We start from the raw sequence: 8,276 nt of genomic DNA, 5'->3' as shown, positions 1-8,276 counted from the left end.
AAACTCACAAATATTTATAACCATGCTACTATTTAGCTTTTGAACCCCTCGTAAAATGTGGAACATAAAAATATTGATTACGACTGATTAAATATAGGAATATATAACTTTGTAATACCTCCTTCTAATGCAAATAGATTATATGACTTTAGTTTCTATCTAATAGCTAGTTCCTGTAAAGAAAAAACAGGAAAACTACTTCGCTATAATTAAAACGTCAATCTATCTAAAAAGTAAACATGATCATGGATGTAAATTTTTTTTTTTTTAAAATAACGGAAAGCACCTTCAAATTTAAACATTCAACATACAAAAATCACAATCGAAAATGAATTTTATTTTTTACTTGTCCAAATAAAAATAAATGTAAGAGATTTTGTACCAACCATGCACATAGACACACTTAGCCAAGAAATGCTCTTTATTTTTAAAGAACTAAGATACATAAAGTTCAAAGACATTCATAGCACAGTACCAAGAAATAAAGATAAATTACCACGATATGAACACACGAAAGAAGAAGGTGAGAGATCCTAAAATATGCTCGATTCTTCCACGTCAGTTCACCCTACACACATTAAGAAAGCAAGAATCCTAAAACCCAAAATCTAATTAAACAAATTTCATAAGACCAGATATTCATACATCAACAACTGAAATAAAGTAACAATTTCATTTTTAAACAGGCATAGAGAGTTGAAACATATTATTTGGAGACTAAATACATACCTAAGATTTTAATGTGATCATATTCTTGATTATTAAAATTTCAAATTCTTCTGCTCTCTTTAATTTCTGTCTATAAATGACAACTATAATATGGATAAATTCCTCTGTTATTCAACAATTTAGGGCCTCAATCTTTATATTGCATAAGCTGAACATATTAAACTTCCTTCTAAAAAACTTAATATTAAAAGGACATGGTCCATGTTCATGTGAAACCCACAAGCATACGGAATCGTTGACAAGTAATAATTTAGTGAGTTAAAAGTATCGTCCCACGAAGAATAAAATTTAATTAAGTATACTAGTATTTAATTAGATTCAAAGTAAATAAATAAAAGTGATTTTTGTGATTTTTAATTATTCTAATTTAATCTACGAAAACGTATAAAATGCGAATTTAATATATATATGGGAATAGTGTATTGGATTACGAATCCACCTATTATTATCTATTCCAATTCTTGACTACGTAATTAGTTTCGTTCTTACATTCTTGACAATCGATAATTTTATTGTAATTAATTTTCTTTTCCAAGACAAATTATCCTATTCACGACCCGATTCTATTCCAAGTCCGGATTCATATGAATAAAACGTATTCAATTTCATAATTATCTCAAAGATTACACACGTGATAAATTTTATTCCTAAAATTTATTGCACGTATGTTAATCATGCAGTGATCTAAACCTATTGCGAGCTTTCCAGCACTACAACAAGCAACCATATATTTAATTGGTGATCAAACAATCAAATAATGAAATTAAGCATACAAGATTAATCAATAATTGCAAGAATTCAACTAAGTCATGTGTCCCGAATTAAAAATAAACAACAACGGGTCTCATCTTCATCCAATACATGAGAAAAATTAGTTTAGCATATTGTTGGGATTAAACACGTAAAATTGGAAAGACATCACCGAAAAATTGATGGAACGTAATTAAATCTCCACTTTTTCTTCGCTTCCAAACGTGTATGTGCGTCTCTTCCCAAGGAGCCACCTTGTCCACTCCAACGGCACTGCCAATTTGTTTCTAATTTTCAGTTGGCTGTATTCTTCTATGTATATAACATTCCCAAAGTGGCTACTTTTATCGACTCCAAAAAGGGACCAATTTTCTCTTCAACTAGGCTGCCGTTTTCTGTGTATGTATGATCAATTCCCGGGCAGCCGCATTGTTTGACCTCCAAAACAAAATTCAATTGTTCTATAATTCTCACTCAATTGCCGTGTCTTCTATATCTAACTTCAGTTGCCTTTTTCTGTGGTTTTCTTCTCTTCTCTCCTCCCGTCCCAATTGAAGTGAAATTTCAATTGTTATTTCCCCTCCCCCCTCCCCGCAGTAGCTTTTTTTTTTGCCCTTTTCTTATACTTAAAGAGGCCCACTTTGTATTTCATTACACTTTAAATTCTCACAAGCAGGCCACTTGAATTTGTGTGTCAATAAAAGTCCAGTTCAGCTCCAACTAAAGTCCAATTAATCAATTATTTTTCTCCAAGTCTTCAACTTTCAAAGTATGAAATTTGATCTCCAAACGTTGTATCAAATAGCCAATTGATCCTTCTTCGTCCTTTCAACTAAAATCAACCAAGCACTCTATCTAAAGATTGTTATTCGAAGCATAAACTTGCTAAATAAAATCAGAAAACCAAATCTATCTATTAAAAAAAATAATAAAGGGCAGCCACTACTTAAAAAAAAAATAGTAAAAAAAAAAATAAAGTGAGGGGAGCTCCCCTCACAAAGCTACTACTCCATGCCAGCTGGCACAGAGCTTATACTCCGTGCATGCACGGATTTGGAGCTATAAAAAAAATGATAAACAGGAAACAACAGATTGGCAATAAACAAAATCCAATAAACATTTACTATTTGCTTCGTGCTTCCATTTTTATTTTTTATTTTTTGCTTTTTGTTTAACCCCCAACTTCATGGCAGATTGCATAGCTTTCCCATAACTAAAATTATCTACCCAAATGTTAGAATCCATAACATAAAAAAACATTTCGAGCATCTTCTCAAATAGACTTGCACCCACCAAAGATTCAAGAAACAAATTAAAAACCGAGAGGGAAGGAAAATTACCATCTTTGCTATGCAGAATAGTGAACTCACTTTGCAACATTAGTTCCATCTTTCCTTTTCAAAGCCAATACACCTGAAAGAATCCACGAAATTCACACGAGTTAAAATTTCTTGCAAATCTGGAACCAAAAAGTAAAATCCGACCACTATGCATTCGATTGATAGCAAAAAAGTTATATTTACTTATCAAAAAACCTTGTATCAATCATTCTCTCGATTGATTTCTTTCTCGATGATGAAAACTTCAAATTAAAACATGAAAAAAAAATTTAGAAAAATTCATAAATGTTCTTTGTACGAATTCGTAACTCACCAAGAAAATCCCAGTTTGGGGGAGGGAGATGAAAGTCCGAAAAAGAGAAACATAGAAATGGCTTGGAGAAATGGAGAAGACTATCAGAAGAAAAATATGTCATTGAGATGGGAAAAAAATAGAGAAAAGAGAAAGTTCACATTCCAAAATTAAATAAGTCATAACCAGACATGAAAATATATAATCATAAAAGAAGAAAATGTACAAAGATTAACACACTCACAATGTTGCCATGTGTTTCCAACCAAGTCCTCAACCTTCTATGTAGCCTCGACAGTCTTCTTTCCCCATTGATCCAAAACATCCTTTTTTGAATTCATTTCATCAAATATCAACACCCAAACGGTAAAGTAAAATTAAATTAAGCCTAAATTAATTAGTAGCCAACTCAAATCAAATTCAAATTACTTATTGATAAAAACTATAAAAAAAATTCAAACGTACTCTTTGAGGAAGATGGTCATGGGACGGGAGCTGAAGAGACATATGGCTTGGATTCGGCCATCACAATGGTAGAGCCAGAGCCGAAAATTGGAGTCGAGCCTTCCGCAATCATCAAAACCATAACAAGAAATAGAAAAGAGGCGTGATGAAAAAAGAGAAGAAGAAAAAAAGATAGATAGAAGGAGAGGTCTTGTACAATGTGGATGGTTGTGTGGAGAATGGAGTAAAGACTGAGAAGGTATGGAAGGTGGCTTGGAGAAATGGAGAAGACCATCAGAAGAAAAAGATGTCATTGAGAGGGAAAAAATAGAAAAAAGAGACAGGATAATTGGTAGATAAATATATTTCACATTCCAAAATAATAATAAAAATTATGACATCAGCATGATGTAATATGAACAGTAACAAAAGTTTGCTCTTTTATATATTGTAGTGATATAATGGTCAAATGGGTTGTCTAACAAGATTTCCATTGATTGGATGAATGATGCAAATTTGGACATATTTGTTGGAAAAACAAAGTTGAAGATGGATTTACAAAAGATTCATTAATTAGGACGCTCACTACCATTCAAAGATGACTTTGATGATGCGTGAGTTGAACGACTACACAGAACCTTAACATTATAGGGACAATAAAAAAAATTGTATAGGTGTATATATATGTGTAATTATATATTAAAATATTTATTAATTTTAAAATTTAAAATTTTTATTATTATATTAAGTTAAAAGGCACAATATTTATGGGAAAAAAAAAGATAAAATAAAAATTTATCTTTTACCTGATCACTCTCATATACTCAATTAGCTTCATTAATCAAATACCAACTCAACAAGATAATAAGCATCCCAAAATTCATATGATTACAATGAAGAATGAAAAGTTAACCCATGTTCCTTTTTGCCATTCTCTCTATCCCCTAACCCACGAAGAAAAGTCAAATACAGAAGAAAATAAATTTTACTATCAATCTTTGATGTTTGCTCTACAATAATACAACTACATCATAACATTGCTATTATGCATTTATTTGTATTTTCCTTATTCACGACATGTAAAAAAATAAAAGAAGCACCATTTTAAAATGTCACACGAACATCGAATATATGAGGTCAGCCCTACTACTATTTACTCTAGTTTTTAGGCCTCCTTACCTATATTTACACCAGTTTATAAAAATGAAAATGGCTAATAAAATTTAATTTTTTTTCTGGTATTCAAATATAGATAAATTCAGTCTCATTTATATCCCAATTTGACCTAGTTGAAAAACACTGCTTGTATGAGAAAGGAAGGAAATATGAATAATAAAAAAATATTAGTGTTCGTAACATGTGAACATGTGTTTCCTTGAATTTTGCTCTAAGGGACGTGATAAATATTGGTCCACCAATTGAAAGGAAAACTAAAATATCTTATTAATAAATAAGAAAAACAAATGCAATGTTTTTACAATCTTAACACGTATTTATTGACTCAAATCAAATCTTAATCATATTGAGATCCTAATTCTGTAAACTAAACTAGGAAACGACATAGCAAATTCAATTAAAAATAAAAATTTGCAAAAATAACGAAACAGTAAAACAAACCCCTAAACGATGAAAATTTACTCTAAAAGTTTGACAAGAAAAAATATATATAATAAAAAAACCTTTCAGAATGTACTCACGGTCGAGAATTAGATCATCGAGCTTAAAGTTATGCATCTATTCATACATCCTTTTTATTCCTACACTTTTCTCTTCTAATTGATGTGCATCCTTGTATGATTTTAATTTTTTAAATATTTGCATGTCCATGTCAATTATTTTCGTTTACTTATTTACCAAATGTATAAAATATTCTCATAATTATAAATAAATATGGAAACAATATATTAATAAATTAAAGACAAACACAGATGGAACCCTAATACTTGTCATCAATAATTGCACAAAAATAGTTAAAAAATCGAGTAGACATCTATTCATAAGCAAGTTGTCCGTCTAATTCTACCTATTACTTTTAAGAATTTTGTAACTTGTATAGGGTGATTACAAGTGTCAGATGCAGTGTTAACAAGATTGCATTATTTGGGCACTATCAAGTTGTATGTACAGATTTCTCTGGACATGCAACAGGGTTTTACTTTAAAGTAGGGTTAGGCAAGGGGTTGTATTGGGCTGATTTTTTATCCAACCCAACATGATCGATTTGATCTAAAATTAAACCAACCCAACCAATCAAGCTTGGGTTGGGTTGGTTGGTTTGGACTTGTGCCCAATTCATGTTGGATCCGATTATTGTTTACTAAATTTGAACAATTTTTAAAATTTGAAACCACTTGAAAATCCCCATTATTTTTATTCTATATAAGAAATTCTTTCTGGAAATTAATTTATAAATAAGTTTGAAATTATGGAACATTTTATTTATAAAAGTTTTTTGTGATTTATTAATTTCATTATCGCGACCTTAATTTTTAGTTTTTCGTTAAATTATTTTGCATTTGTACATAGCATTCAAAATTTCAAACCAATCAACCTATTAAAAAAAGGGAGCATTTGTACATTTTAAATCATTCTCTTATCTCCATTATTGTGTCTATTTAGGTTATTATATTTTAAGTATTAAATTTTTTAATATATCGCTAAGTTGGATTGAATTGGATTTTAATTCATAATTCGAAACCCAACTCGACCTCAAATTTGATTTTTCCATCTAGTTCAATTGAACTTAAAAAAAATCAACCCAATAAATCAATTTGGATTGAATTGGTCGATTTGAGCAATTTGAATTGATATTTGCCCAGCCCTATCACTAGCATTCCCCACAATTTTGTGCATTCATATATGAAGCCTGCTGTCTTATCCCTTTCTCTCTCTACATCTTATCCTTTTCTCTCTCTACAATATTGACATATCCAAACAAATAATATTATTAATACACAATTTGTGTTCTTGATTTTCCTATCTTGTCCTTTAAATATTAACCTGTAACTTTAATTGAATGCCATAATCATGTAAAGAAAATTGCATTCTCTATTAGGTCTAGGTGCGATTTGATTTGAGTCGATTTCAACTCCAATCCAAAATCAAAATCAAATTAGTTGATTTGGGTGAATTTCTACCCGAACCAATCCACTTTAAATACTTTCAGTTCGGTTAATTTATTTGGACTTTTAATTTGAATTGAACTTTTTTAAACAAAAATTGTCTAAGTTTTGAGCCAACTTAAATATTAAAAAAAATAACTAAATAATCTTACATTATAAGAATTATTGACTAACAAATAAAATTAGGTTAATAGAAACGGATCAATAGAAAAATTAAGAATTTTGTTTATGCATTATTTAACCTGACTGCTTCAGCAGGGAAAATACTAGATATAATATAATGAGCTTATGAGATTATCGCTTATCTTTTGATTTTTATTTTTCTTTAAAAAATGATAAACATATAGGTGAATTGGGTTAGTTCAGTTAACCAACTCTTTGAGACTTCAAACCATGACCGAACCGACCCATTATTGTTTTGTTTAAAAGAAAACCAATTACCCGTGTCAAACCAATCAGAGTCCGTTTGGTTTCATCGATTTTTTTTTCTGTGCCCAGGCCTAATCTCTAATCAATTCACTCAATTATAAATGTATCTCCATTCCATTTCGCCATTACCGAAAATAAAGTTTAATTTTCCAATAACTTGATTATGAGATTTAGTGATGAATTGAAGATCCTACAATTTTATCGATTTTATTATTTTATATTTTAATAGAGAAATGAAAATTGTCATTTAGTCCGGAGGATTTTGATTCAATTTTTAAGTTCATGCTTCCAAACTAGAATTTATTATTATTATCATTATTATTTGATTTTCTGCTCGATTGGATTTGAAGTTAAATTATTGTGTAGTTTGTTACAAAACAATCTAAATCGTGCCAGTTCAAATTTATCTATTTGTCAACAAATTTATTGTATTAAATAAATATTTTTAATTTCTACAAGTAATTATTGATCATGGAATATAGCTCCTAATTTAAACAGAAGTCAACAGAATTTAACTAACTTTTAGACAACTAGCAATATCTAACATAAAAATTATAGAAAAAGAATTCAAAACCAAGAATTTTAATAATGTTTTACTTGAATATTTGAGATTAGAGCCAAAACACATGCATATTTCGTGCACATATATGTATGCATGTACATAATTATTATACATTCTCGAATGCATTTTTGTAGCACTTTTATCAAGAATTCGAGTATTTTGAACACGAGTCTGATTAAATGTTTTATCTTATATAAGTTGGCAGAATAGTATACGAACATTCATAGGAGAAAAATAAGATTACTTGTAGGGAAACACTCATTGAAACAGTAAAATCCTTTGGAGGTTATCATTTTTTCGTTCCCCGCATTTTAGACAAAGATTTCCTTGTTGAGTATGACAATGCACATGTTTTTCCCTTTAGAGATTGGTTTGACTCCTTTGGTTACACAGCTTTGTAACTCGTTTGCTTAAATTTTGTCCCCCTTTAATGTTTTCAAGAATCCATTATTACGTTATGTTTAACCATTATTCATAAAATGAAGAGTATGTGTAGATAAGACATCTCCCTATCATTTGCTTGGATCTAATTCATCGAGATTAATTAGTAGTGATTATATTATGTGCATGTGTCCTTGTTATCAAACTTATATGAACGTTCATTCTTG

Source organism: Olea europaea, chromosome 4 (genome assembly GCF_002742605.1).
Source record: "Olea europaea var. sylvestris chromosome 4, O_europaea_v1, whole genome shotgun sequence".
Lineage (NCBI taxonomy): Eukaryota > Viridiplantae > Streptophyta > Magnoliopsida > Lamiales > Oleaceae > Olea > Olea europaea.
This window is presented reverse-complemented; position numbering follows the sequence as displayed.